Source organism: Myiozetetes cayanensis, unplaced genomic scaffold, assembly GCF_022539395.1.
Source record: "Myiozetetes cayanensis isolate MyiCay16 unplaced genomic scaffold, myiCay2020 scf9, whole genome shotgun sequence".
NCBI lineage: Eukaryota > Metazoa > Chordata > Aves > Passeriformes > Tyrannidae > Myiozetetes > Myiozetetes cayanensis.
The window spans coordinates 14,660,884-14,675,617 of record NW_026088185.1 but is presented as its reverse complement, the minus strand read 5'-3'; the positions used below and the strand labels follow the sequence as shown (position 1 = coordinate 14,675,617).

The 14,734-nt window shown below is 38.7% G+C and overlaps 1 long non-coding RNA gene across 3 annotated transcripts; it reads right to left on the bottom strand.

Annotated features, from left to right (window-relative positions):
• Nucleotides 1-26: 26 nt before the first annotated feature.
• On the bottom strand, nucleotides 27-14,025 carry LOC126652828 (uncharacterized). 3 transcript variants are annotated; one of them, XR_007632063.1, is made up of 3 exons: nucleotides 13,940-14,025; nucleotides 6,596-6,799; nucleotides 27-57 (listed from the first exon to the last, which is right to left on the bottom strand). It is a non-coding gene; the product is annotated as an uncharacterized LOC126652828 (long non-coding RNA). The 3 variants fall into 3 exon arrangements; XR_007632062.1 differs by lacking the exon at nucleotides 27-57 and adding an exon at nucleotides 1,252-3,156; XR_007632061.1 differs by lacking the exon at nucleotides 27-57 and adding an exon at nucleotides 6,055-6,198.
• Nucleotides 14,026-14,734: the final 709 nt, after the last annotated feature.

The window sequence follows — 14,734 nt, the reverse complement described above, 5'->3', positions numbered from 1 at the left end:
ATCTTGCGGGTGCGGGAGCGCGGCGCGCGCGCGTGAGCGGAGACCTCGGTCTGGTGTCTGAAAACAAACAAACACATGAATAAATAAATAAATAAAGCAGAAGCTAGGCCGGCAGAGCGGCTCCTCAGGGAACTGGTTACCGCCCTCCAATCCCAAGAAGAGTCCAAGGAGCGTTTGGACAATGGTGTCAGGCACACGGTGTGACTCCTGGGCATGGTCCCACGCAGGGCTGGGTGGGACTCGGTGATCTTTGTGAGTCCCTTCCAGCCTGGCATGGTCTGTGATCCTGAGTGACTCACCGCAGTGAGTGCCTCTATAGCGCGGGCTGTGCTCCCTTCAGTGTGCCCCCATTTCCCTAGTGCCAGCTGCTCCTTGGATGAAGGGTCCGGGAAAAAACACCCCGTTGTTGCCAAGTGTACAAGGTTCCTGTCAGACATACATATAATAGCAAAGAAACAGTCAGCTGGCGTCTCTTAAGGATGGAAACCTGCCCAAAGCATCCCTGTAAAACGTAGTGAATTCGCTGAGTGAATTGGGTACTCCTGCTCCTTGAGTAGCAGCTGTAGCACACACTTCTGTCACTTACACGTGTACTGCGGGTTAAACAGTGCTTGAAATATGTTCCAGGAGAAACACAATGCACTAGATACCATGTTGAGTGTTACAATGCTCGTAGGGAACCTCTGTATTAGAGGGTTGTTTTGTTTGGGTTTTTTTTTGTCCTGTGAAAGTTTGAAGTAATTCAGCACCACAAATCCACACGAACAGAGGGCCTGTTGCTTATAAACATAAACTTGTTTGGATTTTGGAAAGTAATTAAATGCATTGGGAGGGGGAAAAAAAAAAAGAAAAATGCTATGTAAGGTCTTAAAGTGCCTTTGGTTCATTTTCGATTCTTGTGAGATAAGTGGAAATGAAAATGAAAATAAACTTTTATAGGACACAGCAGATCAGGGTCAGGAAGGCATTAACTCATCCGTGAGCCAGATGGTTCCTGCAGGGATATTTGTAATAGCGCCGTGCGGCAGTGCTGCTGTGCTGCGCCCACCTGTGTCTATGTGCAGATTCCTGTGCCTCCATATGTAGTGGGCCACAGTATTTGTTGAGGGGCAGAAGATGGCAAGGAGGTAGGAACCATTCTGGGAAAATGCTACCAACAATTTCCCTTTTCAGTCATAATTGAGTGAAACTTTTCTCAAGGTTGGAAAACGATACCGATTTTTTCTTTCTTTCTTTCTGTAGGTTTTTAAATCAACTTATTTATTCTCTACTCAACATAATGGTACTTCTGTTTTGTCATACCATGTAGCACACCTGTAGCACTGCTTTCATTGCAACAATTATTACATGCTCAAATCACAACACAGTGAGGAGGGCACATTCACGGTTGGACAGATCTGGTTTATCTGGTGCAGCCGTAGATAGTCACCAAGATTCAATCTGACCGTCCTGCTATTCTGTCCACAACTATGATCTCACAAAAGAGTAAGAGAAAGGGAGCATCAGCCCATGACTGAGATCACTGCACATTATATGTAGCACTTTAATTCAGAACCACTTCGGTTTGAACTAATCTACCAGTCTTTTCAGCACTTGAAACATTAACAAAATGAGTATAAACCTTTTCTCAGATGTTTCCAAAGGCCAGCAATGCTGTCATAACATTGTGTTTCATAACAGATATAAATATTCTGCACTTGAGAGATAAGAGTTATTTTTACTTACAAAGTCATAAAAGTCAACTCTCTTACTTACTTTGCAATACTAAGAAATATAATCAATAAAGCAAGAAATCCCTACTCAAAACCAACACATGGATAGGATACGTTAAGTGATAGTAATCAGAAAAAGCACATGCTTGTTTTCTGCTTACAACTAATTTTTAGCTACAGAATTTGATTTCTTTGGCTTTCAAAATGATTTGCAACTGTGGCACTTACACAGAACACTGAAACCAGCATGTATCAGGACAGTTGTACAGATTCTGACAAAATGATAGATGTTACAGATAGATAGATATTCCCTGAACCCACTGCCTGTCTGTGAATGCTCTGTGATTTCCCATTCTGCTGTGAAAGTAATCTTTTTCCTGACTCACACTGTGTAAACAGGTGTCATGAAATAAAAAGGCATATGGCACCAATGTGGCAGCGGCATCTTCTGAGAAAGACATCCTGTGGCTGATGGCGCACGTACCATCACTCAGGCTGTCCCTCCAAATGCCCTGGGACAAAGAGGATATGGAGACCTGAACTTTCCCCTCCGAGGGAGCCTGAGGACAGGGATGGGAAATAAAAAGGTCTGTTTCAAGATGCCTTCACCAGAAGATAACTGAGAACCTCTGAGAAGCATAACTGTTTTGAAAGCAGCTGAATAACATGGGGTGACATAAATTGCACTCTTCAGTCCTCTTCTTAAATGTGGAAAGTGGATGAGCGTCTGGAAAAGTGGGATTCATTGAACAAGAAAAGGAAAAGGGCAGTGTAATACTGAATAGGAGCAGTGAAGTGAGGTTTCCCTTTTCTTCTAAGTTAATGCTTTTACTATTGGATTATGGAGTGAAGCTCCCTTCTGTTCCTTTCTTCTCTGTTCTTCTCATCTTGCAGTTCCTTTTCTGCAGTGGTGATGGATTTTATTCCTCATCAGGTTGAAGGGAGAATACCTTCAGTTTTATAGTGGGTCTAGTCTTGTGGTTTGGCAAAATGCTTTAAGAGATGCAAGTGTTAATTCTGTGTGGGTGAAAAGACAATGCCTTCAGTTCCTGAAGGAATGCTTTAAGGGAGTAGGTTGCAGTGCAGGTTGAGTACTCCAGATGAACCTTTTTGAATCTACTGTACTCAAGATCCCAAATGTAGAGAGTCTGAAGTACAACTGTGACTGTGGTTTCTGACTTCTAGAGAGTAGGAAGAATTCAGGTGCATCCTTTTGCTTGATGTGTCTTCCACAGCTTCTTGCTCAGCATGTGGGCCTCCTTAATTGCCTGGAAAGCACTCAGATCTCTGGCTATGGTGGATGAAGCATCTAACTGTAGCAATCCTAATAACCCCACAGGAGCCATGCAGCGACTCTGTTAGTGTAAGAGATGGTTCGGATCTCTTATCTCTACCTCAGTCTGAAGTAAATTCTTACAATTGGAATGGAACATGACTATGGAGTCTGGAAAAAAAATCCAAAGACAAAGCCACACAAGAATTAATTCATGTCAAGTGGCTTTATATGTGTTTAAGACAGCAATAATCAACAGAGTATGTTTCTCCTCTTCTTAAGTAAGCATGGTGATAGATCAGACCTTAAAATATAATAACACCCAATTCATACAAAATTAAATCAACATGAGAAGTTTGCCTTCAGATAAGGCGAATTTCAAATATAAATTTCTACACACTGAAAATGCTGAAAGCAGTGACAATTCAACTGAGACTAATAGTAATTAAACCAAACAATCATAATATTTGAAACCTGCACAAAGGGAGAAAGGATAATGTGTCCTAGAAATTCATATTCATCAGATTAATGTTGAGCATGAATACTCCATTAATAAGCCACAGGAAACATAGTTTTAGTCACGTTGTTTTCCCATGGCAGTTTTTGTCATTGTGCTTGAAATGATACAAGTTAAAAATCATCCACATGCTGCACTCCCTGGGCTGGTGCCTCTCCTGGCATAAGCATCTGTAGCTCTACCAACTCCCAGTCTTCCACAAGTGAGCAAAAAAGGTTTGTATGTAGAAGCTCACTTGAAGTACCTAATACTGCTGGAAAAAGCAACCATAGCTGCTCTAATACCTTATTCTGGTAGCTGATTCTTTGCAGTTAATATTGCTTTATTAATTAATTGCAGAATGATGGATTGGAGACTGGTTTCCGTGCCTGCTTTATTAGCAGTAAGGAATTTAAACACTGCTAATTCCCATGCAAGGTAATCAGTGTGACCTTTAGCATACTGTAGACCTAAAATTTTGTGCAAGGCTCAAACTGTATTTCCAGATAGCTGTTGCCACGTGCCAGCTGTGGGATATTACTGCACACCTCAGCTGAGACAAGAAATTGCATCCTCTGTGGTTTTAGTTTAAGGTCAGATGAGTGAGCTGAGCTTAGTCAACAAAGGTAGCTGGAGACAACAAAGCTAAACTTGTTTGGTAGCAGAGTGGGATGTTGCCACGCAATCCCTTCTGCTACCCTTTGTTGTGGCAGAAGTAATCTCTGCTACAGCATGTTAAGAAGCAACATGAGGGAAAGAAAGAATGCTCTTACATCACGTATAAACACCACTTTTTCAGAGGGATCTAATATCTGTGCTGGGAAGTCTCCTCACCATTATAGTTTTAATAATTGCTAGAAGATCATGGATTTACAATACTGAGAAATCTCTCTTGTTGGTACCTCAGATGGGTGGCATTCATGACACTTCATCACAAATTTTATTTTTCTCAAGGAAGCACCAGCAGACTCTTAGTTTGTTTTGAAACCTCGTCAAAGCAAAGCTGTGCCCCTGAGCTCAGTGGGAAGGGATGATCATATGTGGAACTTCCACACAATTTCCACTGTGTGAGAACGCATCACATATGTTTTCTATTATTTTTAATGACAGTCTCTCAGCTGCTTCTCATAATTGTAAAAAAAATCTGCTCAGCTACTTTTTAAAGCAGGTTCCTAGTCTGTGTGCTAACATCTCCCTTCTTTCAATTTAGTGGTAATGCTGTTCTCTGATCAGCTTCTGGGACTGGAGACTATTCCCATCCCTTCAGGTGCCTTCAACCATTAAAGTAATATACAGACTAAGCATATTATTCAGAAAAAGAAGGCACAGTGAATGCAGATTGGCATAAAAGAGTAATATATTTTTACTATGAGGTTTTGCTCATTAATGTTCTTAATGATTTTTGGTTGGTCTTTTGAAGCCTGAAGCCGTTCCTGCTCGGTGATGTGGACTGAAGCCAGAGGTAGCGCTGCAGGTACAGATCACTCTGGTCTGTGTGAACTGGTGTTTTCATGCCTGTGGTGTCACTTTGTCCATACACAGTGCAGAAGAATGCCAGTTCTTTCTCACAGAGCTGAGTTCATCAAACCAAGGTGTCACTTTACAGCCAGCCCCCTGAAGTCAGAATACATGTTTAAAATTTCAAGGCTTTACCATGAGTTGTGTCATCATTTGGCAGCTTTAGTTTGTTTAGCAATTAAAATCCCTTTTTAGCAAACAAAACCCTTTCAATTATGTTTTTGTTCCTTTGTACTGATTTTTTTTGCCTCTATGAAGTATTTTTATATCTCCTGACCTCTAAAGAAAAAAATATCTCTGCTGTTCTGCAGAGCTGGGACAGTAGAGCCCTGTAGTGGGATCAGGACGTTCAGTGCTATTAGGTGTGTTTGTGCCCAGAAAAATAATGCATGGGTTAGTGGTTTGGGGGTTGTGCCCATGTCCTTTGCTAAGCATGCAAATCTTATGTGATGTAACCCTTCTCTTACTGAAATCTTGATATATAATTTTTCTACTATTTTACTCTTTAAATAGAAAAAAGAACGTGACTGTAAAGATATCAAAAACGGGAATATTCTGTCCATACTGGAAACTAAACATCTAAATTTTGTCTTGTATCAAGAACCAATGAATAAATTGATACAAGCTTCTAAAAATGTGGCTAGGTGGTTAGACCATTCTTCAATGTTGCTTTTCCAAGCTAGAAATGGAAAATGTGCTCTTCCCATAGTTTATCTTTCACAATAGTTAAAGAAAAAAATATAGTCTAGTGTCCTATTCCTTCTGTCATTTTTCTCCTGCATTTTTATGATTATGTCATCGAGCAGAAGCAGTCACTTAAGCCTTTAACTAAAGGACAAGTTAGAGTGACTGCTTCTCAGCTACTGAGTGGACATTGGGATGTTGTGTTCATCTTTCATCTCTTCAGCAATGCAGAGGGAAAGGTGCTGCCTGACTGGAGCTATTGACTGCTTCCAATGAATCTCATGTGACATTAAAGCATAAATACACAGTGGGTGGATGGTATATCATAATGTACTGGAGAGGACCTGACTGTACATAGGTTACCTTATATTAGTTAAAAAATCTGTGTATTCTTTACTTCTGAGTTTCTCCATTTTCTTGATAATTCCTCTGATGCTGATGTCATGACAGGACATCTAGATCTTGGGAGGACATTGAGCACCTCTTGGACCTCCTGGATCTTGCAGCATATCCAGCTGTGTGAGTTAATCCCAATAAATTTAAAAATTCAGAAGGTTGATTGAAAACCTTTTCCAGAGTTTAAACACAGTAACAACACTGGGAAGACCTCCTGAAGTGTTTCACTGAGAGCTTTGTTATATAGAACAGTAACATACTTGAAACAATAAAAGCAGAAGAATGTAGTAACAATAAAAGTAACAATTAAGTTCTAAACTTGAGCATATTTGTATTTACATATATAATTCCTCTATAACATTCCAACTAGTGTTACAGTAATATTAGATTTTGTACAAAATGTGTTGCCAATATTCTTTTGTTGGAAGCAACAGGTTTTAGTTCTATTAAAGAGCATCTCTTCACTATGTGAGATGAACATTAGTCTGCAGGGTGAAAGTGATCCAAGGATCCTACCTGACTTGTGAATGTAGCTGGTCTAAATCCTCACAGAGCCTGGATGATGTCTCCTGTCTCTCATTTTAATATTTTTAATCCTATTTCATTTAATAGAAGTTGTTCCTTAGCTCTACCCAGAAGACTGTATCTTTTTTGTTTTTTTTTTTTTCCTAGATTGAAGAGTCTTCTAGTGGTGTGTAATGGAAGAGTTAGCCCTTCAGTCTGGAAAAGAAAGTATTGCAGTCAATAATAGACAAGCACTAAACAGATAAAATTAATAAATTGTGACAGTGGCAGCATGCATGTAAGTCAATATGATTTTATACAAAATACAGAGTTTCTATCATGTTTAAAAATAAATATATTAAAAATAATTCATAGAAATTGGCAGAATTACTGATTCAAAATAATGAAAACAAATGCCAAAATGTTGGCACTGCTTTGATAGCTTTACCAGTTGTTGTGTGGGTTTGCATACTGTATAATCAATGGTAAGAGCTCTTGATCTCTTTCACTTTACCCAGAGACAGATATAAGACCAGTTAACAATTTCCCCCCATAAATTACTGTGGTGTATTGTCTAAAATTTTACTGAGAGCAGTGTTATCCAGAAGAAGTCACTGTAACAAGTCCCTTCAGGAGTGTGGTCGTCATGTCACAGTGCTACATTAGTTAATTTTCTCTTCTTAGCACTACAGCAGAGCTTCAAATTAATAGCTATTGCAAACTGCAGGCAAACAGTAGGTGCCTGACTTAATTAACTCTGACTCTGTGTGATGTGATTTGTATCTTGGTGTTGCTTGTGCTAAAAATGGGCACTGTTTTTCCTATGGCATATGGCTGTATTTCTCCAAAGGGCTGTGATATTGCAACTTTAGGAGCAAGATTATTGTTATTTGCTGATTTAGTTATCATTATGGTCTGCAGATCAGAAGATGTGCAAACACCAGGATACAGCTAGTAGAGTATTGCCAAATTAATTGCACTATTGTGTTGATTAAGACCTCCTCTATAGAGGATAAATAGATAAATAAAAAACTATTAATAAGAATAGTAGAACAGACTTGCTGTATGGTCTAAATAGAAACAGACTGTATGATGACATGGGTGATCTGAAGAGCAGAATCCCACTGCACTGAAGAAAGAGATTTCTTATTTTCCCCTGCAAGGTTAAATTTTAATCCCAAGCACTGTTTCATCTCTGTACCACCATGGCTGTGCACGGTTCTGCCCAACTACCCAGGGTAGGAAATTCAGCTGCTCAGCTAAAGAAACAGTTATATGTCTTTGTTGTCCTATTAGTGGTAAAGGATTTATTTTACAAAATTTCTGGGGACACCATGAAGGAAGTTGAACACTGCCAAAAATGGCCTTCTTCCCGGCGGGGCTTCTGGACAGATAGATTTGATCCCCACTGAGGGGAGGATCACATAAAATAATTACACTGTTCTCTGTGAAGGCACAAAGTGATCATGAAAAGTGCAAAAGAAAACCTGTCCAGATACAGGTGGCATCCTCTATCTGCATCCTGCTGCACGGGCGGTGTTCCAGCATAACAACACACATTTCAATTTTTTACAAATTTAAAAAAAAAAAAAGAGATTGTTTTACAAATTTGAAAAATATTGAGATTTTTTTTTCCAAATATGTAATTGTGCCTATTCCATCCTTTTTGATTATGTTGAAAAGACTTCTACATTTTAAGTCATTAAATGCAGCGTGAAAGTACATTCAGGAATAGTAATTGTCTTTAATGTTTTCTTACAGATTGTGTGGTAAAGTCCACACCAGAAAATGTCATGTATAGTAACTATCAAGCAATTAACCAGTGGTTACATCAGTGCTTACAGTCTCACACCATGTTTTAATACCTGATAAATATTAATATTTTTTGTTGTTTTCAATGAGCTTTCTCCTCAGATGTTATATTTGAAGGGAGTCAGTACACTCCTCTTACAGTTGCTAACTGCACCTTCTATTTTAAGTGGAGTCCTCACAGTCTTTGCAAAGTACCAAATGTTCCTATTTCCTATGAGAAGGGTTTCCAAATAAGCCTTTGGCAATATTTCTGAACAAAGTAGGATCACTATAGAAATAAACTGGCTTTGCCTCTCAAATCTCCGTGGGACTTATGAGGCAAAACGGCTTTAGCACAGAAAGTAGGTTAAAGCAAGGACAGGCAGCCTCCTCAACTAACACAGATGAAAATAAGCACCGATACTCACCTGATTCAGAACCTTTAAGATGCAGTAGTCCTAGATCACAGGTCAAAAGAATGTAAAGTAACTAAGATTTACAAAAACATGTTCCTTGACTGTTATTTGGATTACTTACCTTTAAACTGGGTTTACTTTATGGAAGTAAATTAAAAAATCTCACCTGATATAATCTTAATATTTGAGGATAGTCTGTTTTTTTCTTTGTATATGAATTTTTTATATGAATACTTCCTGAAAACCTGATTTTTTTTTTTCTGGTATATATTCCTGACAGTTTACTTAAGTAAGGATTAGAGGGATTTTGCTGAGGTTTTTTTTTCCAAGCATTGGATCATAGGTAATTTGCTTGTATAAGAATTATTTGGGAAAATAGTATCTTGTTAATTAATTATTTTTAGAATTTCATCTTTCAGACAAAGATTCTCTAGGAATTAAAATGTTTTTCCTATTTTTTCCCTACCTAATCCAATATCTTTTGTTATGTTTCTACCATACGAGTTGTTAGCAACAATATGGATTTTTTTCCCCACATCCTACCTATACCTACAATGAACTGTTACTTCTGGAAATTCTTGTGTAAGTTCCCTAATATACTGTTACACTGCTTCTCTGGTCCAGTGGTGAATTACCTTGAATGTAGTTATTAATTTATGGCACTGGGGAGTTTTCATAGCTCCAAAATTTACTAATAGTAGTTCCATCACTAGTGTGCCATTCTCTGTAGTATCACTGTGTATCATTGTGGGAAATTAAATTCTGAGAACAGAAGCATCTTGTTCTTCTCAGCTTTTCTCCCTTCTTTTCATAATGAAACAGTGCCCCCAAGAGCTTTTGTTCAGGAAGGGGCAGTTTAAGAAAATTAAGTCAGCTATTCATGAGTATATTAATCTCTGAACATAAAAATCCTGCCAAGCATTGCAACCAGAAGTGTTGCTTTCAGGGGCAGTTGTAAGACTGGTTTTGGTTTGTGTTTTGTTTTTTTTACTTTATACCAAATGATAGAAAGTTAACTAAATGACTTCCAATGGTTCCAGTTTGGAGACCTCTGCCTGCAGAGGACATCTTTGCTGGCCCTCTGAAGAAAGGGAGGATGCACCGTGCAGAGCAACCATTACTTCTTAGTGAAAAGGGCAGGGCTGGTTCTGTCGTTTGCTGGTTGACATCAGGACAGCTGGCAGTGGTCCAGGAGCCCGTGGGGAGCACTGTCTGTTTGTTTGTTTGCGTGTGTACATAAACAGAGGAAGAAAGATGGCACGAAGTGAAGAAGAACAAAGAGAGACTAAACAAGGAACAGCTTTAGTTACAGCAGAGTTGTAAAAATGCAAACACCGAACCTATTAGGCATTTTCCTAAAGTACATGAAATATACATGAAAATAAGCAGGAACAGCCTCTAGATCTCAGAAAGGCAGATTTTTATGATAATCTGAAGTGATAAAATTTTTTGGCAAATAAAATTTCTTAAGTGTTAAGAATCATCTCTACGTTTTCCACATTAAACACAGCATTTGACTGACAGCATCATGACTGCTGGAAATCTGAGGAATCATCATAGCACCTCGTGAATTCGTCATCCTCAAAGAAGGAATCTATTAAAGCAAAATTTATAAAGTAAAAAATGAAAGTTTCTCTATCAATTAACCTTTACATTCAGAGAGAGCATGAAGGGGAGTGTAAGAGAGAAGAGGGCTTGAAAACAGGAAAGGATACCACTTGGGGGAAAAAAAAATCCCTTCATTAATCTTTGCATTCAGTGTAGAATTGACTTTAATATACTATTAACACCACAGAGCAGAAGAGTCATAAAAGAAAGCAAAGAGAGATTGGGTTTTGCAAAGAATCAGTTACTGGCTTCAGTCTGCAAACTAGTTTTGTAAGTGTATTTAATTATAATCCAAAGCTGCCTGCAGATTATCCACTATCCTGTCCACAGACAGGACAATTTGGACTGCAGATCTTCCTGGAAAAGATGATACTCAGTCTAATCTGATTGCTTGATAATATATTAATGTAACTATCTACAGAAAAATATCAGTTTTTATGGTTAAGTAAAAGGGTGTATATCAGAGTGATGCTCCCAGTTTGTGCATGGGCACTGAACATTCAGCTCTGATTAGCTTATTGCTGGTAGTGTCAGAGAAAGAAGAAGGGACTGAGAATGGTGAGTGACAGGCTGAAGTTGAGTTTGTGGCAGGAACAGCCAGGAGAACTGGGCATGGCCCTTCATTTCTCCATAGTACTGGGTCTTCTGGGGTAACAGACCTACCTGGAAAGGAAAGCAATAAAAAGATTCCTATCAACAAGCTCCACGCTGATGAAAACTTTTTCAAAAGAATTTAAAATGAAAGGTAAGAGCTTTACCTTACACAGCAGTTACCCCATACAGAAATGACAAATTCATGAAACAGAAAGGAAGACCTCACTGTCCTGGCAGACAGTCTCCCTGTCAGTCCCAGATACCAATCTCTAACAGATGAGCTTTGCAGTCTGCTGTGATGTTTAGCAACATGGGCTATTTCACATCCACCCAGAGGAACTGGGAGTGTGTACCTTCTGGTTTCAGCAGGGCCCTCTGCCACCTGTTGAGCTGGTGACCCTCCAGCTTTGCTTACTCTCTTACTCTGCTGGTTCAAGAGAGCTGCCTCCTCCACAAACAAAATTCGTTCCTCTCCAACATTTCTTACACCATCCTGGTGCCCTAAGATTGTCTAACCCCGGGAAACATCTACTACAAACAGAATTTCAGGTAGTTTGTTGGTTTTCTCTCCATCCCATTGCATGGGCTGGCCAAAAGTTGAAATTCGTAAATGAAATTACACAACATAAATAAGCAAATAATTACTTTAAATAATTTTCAATAACCTGTCACAGGAACAGCTCAGGACTTCATCTACCAAAGAAACAGGAAGTTTAAATAGTAGGCATGGTCTCCCCAGTAGCCTGTTAATATCTCTCTTTAGCAGAGTGATCTAGTTTTCTCAGGTGTATCTCAACAGACCATTTCCAGCCAGGTCTTAGGTCCCTCAGAGATTTAGAAGTGGAACCTAGCACTTTGAACTCTACTTGGACAATGGGAAGATCTTTTCTGACTGGTAAATAAATGTAAAAGGCTTGTGATGTGATAAGATCTGTGCCAAAGCAGGAATCAGTAAACTAGATGATGTTCAAGGATGTGGTTATTTCTGTCTGAATGGAGACGAGTATGAGAAAGAGGAAGTATTACAGAACACACACAGAAGAAATAAATCATAGCATTCTTAGGTATTCCCAAGTCCCAAAGAATAGAACTATTCTCTCAGTCATGGGAGTACCAGCAGAATTAAGCTTAACTCTGTGGCATGTAGCTTTGTTCTCTGCATAAGAGATGTTTAGATCCTGCAGCTTCCCCCAGCTTCGTTACATATTCACTAAATATTTTTACATGGAAATTCTAAACTCATTTTAGGTCACAGAGTGTGTCCATTTTGTAATCTCACTGAGTTAAAAACTTAATTATTCCTTCTTGTATTAGAATTACAATAATTCTAATAATAAGAGAAGTGTGCTGTAATTTATCTGTCAAATGCATAAAGGTAAACATATTTTAAAGGCTATACTGACCTCTTAAATAAATTTATATAAAGACCTATTCTCTTATTTTATAAATCTTTATAGCTTTGACACCATGTATCTAGTTTTTCCAGTCTGTTTGCATCACAGCATATACCTCAGGAGTGGAAGAATAAACTGTAGTCTGGGACAATTAAGCAAATACTCTTAGTTTTTAGGTGCCTTATGATAGCCACAGATACTTTGGAGTGAGTTGCTTGTGATTTATGCTTAATATAAGCACAGGGAAGTTGTGGTACAGCCGACCATCATGGCTTTTCACTAGGCATTCAGGGCATTATTTGCAACTCAGTGGATTTATTTTGTTCTGATCAATAATCTGAAAAATTTCTGAACTTTAGGAAATATTTCGCTATCTAACATTCACAGATATAAAAATAAATTGATGCATTTCTCTTCTAGCATTCAAAATTCAGCATTTGCCTTAATCTGGAAGTCTGTTCTTTCAAGCCTTGACCCTGTAAAATGTGAAACTTAAATAGGTGTATGGATGAGTATGACATTTCCCTGTATAGGAAGTAGTTCTGATGCTCTTGAAGTTCCTTGCCCCCACCAATTGTAGTCAACATTTCCCAGCGTAAATTGGCAATACCAAAATGTGATACTACACAGCAAGTCACTTGCTGATGGAGCATAGATCTGCAAGCATGAATGAAAGTGTTACTCCTGCTTGAAACTTCAGTATTCCAGCTTTGCATTTGTTATTTAATTGGAGTTGGAGTAGGGGGCAGGGAGGAGGAGGTATCTTTTTTTTTTTTTTAAGGAGTATTTATAACTAATTTCCACATCTATAGAAGTAATTTCTTCTTAAAAATTAGAAATAATTTCAATTGTGAAAGCAGGAACTAATTTTTCTGCTTTCTTGATTTGATTTCTATGTGGCAGTAAACTCACCAAAGACAAAATGTTGTGGAAGAAAAGGTGATAATGGCTGGTTTTATAACTGGGGTCGAGTGCATTGGACAAAATGTGGGGGAAAGGTGATCTTTGCTCAGAAGCCTCCCTGCTCATTAGCAGGTGTCTGTGGTTTAATGATTCACTGTGGTGCAAAGAAAGAATCAAATTAGGTGTTATGTGAACTTGTCATTACTCTGTGTGTTTCTCTGTATAGTTCCAGCTTAAAGCATGTCATTCCTTTCATAGCAGCCCCTCAGATTACTGTTCCTTTCCACATCAAAGTGATGTCAGCACTTTTATAGTATAAAAAGAACACAGAGATAATTCTACAATACATTTTCTTCAAGCAGCTTTGACTTGTGCAGTTGCAACATTCCTTTTTATTCTGGGATTTTCAAAAGAAGATGCACTAAAATGAGTAGCATCTTAAAACTGAACAAAGCCAGGAATCTAAAAGTCTATTTGGACCAAAGCACCTTGCAGGGACAATGAGAATTTTAGGAAGTTAATTCTTCTCAAGTGTTGTCTGACTTATATTTCAGTCAACTAGAAAGAACCATTGACAGTGTGGAAAATGCCCATTCTTTGAAAAGCATGGATCATCTCTATTTATTTACTAGCAAAAAAAACCTTGGTACCTTAAGAAGTCTTCCTGCTCCCAACATCAAAGGCTCGGCCTCAGCTAGTAGCCAGTATGTAGAGAGCTGGGCTCACTGTCTTGACCTTGCTGCTCTATGGGAAAGTAAAAAAAATAAAAGAATTAATACAGGAAGAAAGCAAGTGAAAGGCAGAAGAAAGACAGAAGTTTGTAGAACTGGCTTTAACTTTGTAGGACTTTCTTTAAATCCACTCTGCCAAGAAATTTGTTTTCTTCTTAGTCATTATGCAGCTACACATATGTAATCTAAGAATGTTTCACATTGTTTTTCCTAGCCATGTTTGTCATTTGCCAGCATCTGTAGAAGAGGTTGTCACAGAAGTGAATAATGACAGAGAACAGAAATCTGAAAAGCTGACAGACAAACTGCAAAAGGGAAGCAGCCTGTGTGTTGGCCAGCAGACAAGCAATTTGGTGTGGTTCATCTGCCCATCTTCTATTTCAGGTGTTCTCAACAGCTGGGACTAGACTGGTCCGATGCAGGACTTCGCTTCTTTCCCTGGTGGAAGGCTGAAGATGCTGGATCTTACTATGTCACTGGTGCTAAAGTGGGCTTACTACAGTCAGTCTTTCCAAAGCAATAACAGATTTAGGTTTTCTGATATCCTCCCTGCTGCTTTCCATACTGGCAAGTAATAACATAACAAGGTCTGGAGTTTCAGGTGGATGTGGAGTACCTTTCTCAGGAAGACCTGGGGATCTCTTCTGTACAGTGGTGGTTGAAGGCTGTTGAAGGCAATGCAAAAAAGGAACTGGAAAAGTTCTGGACAGGACA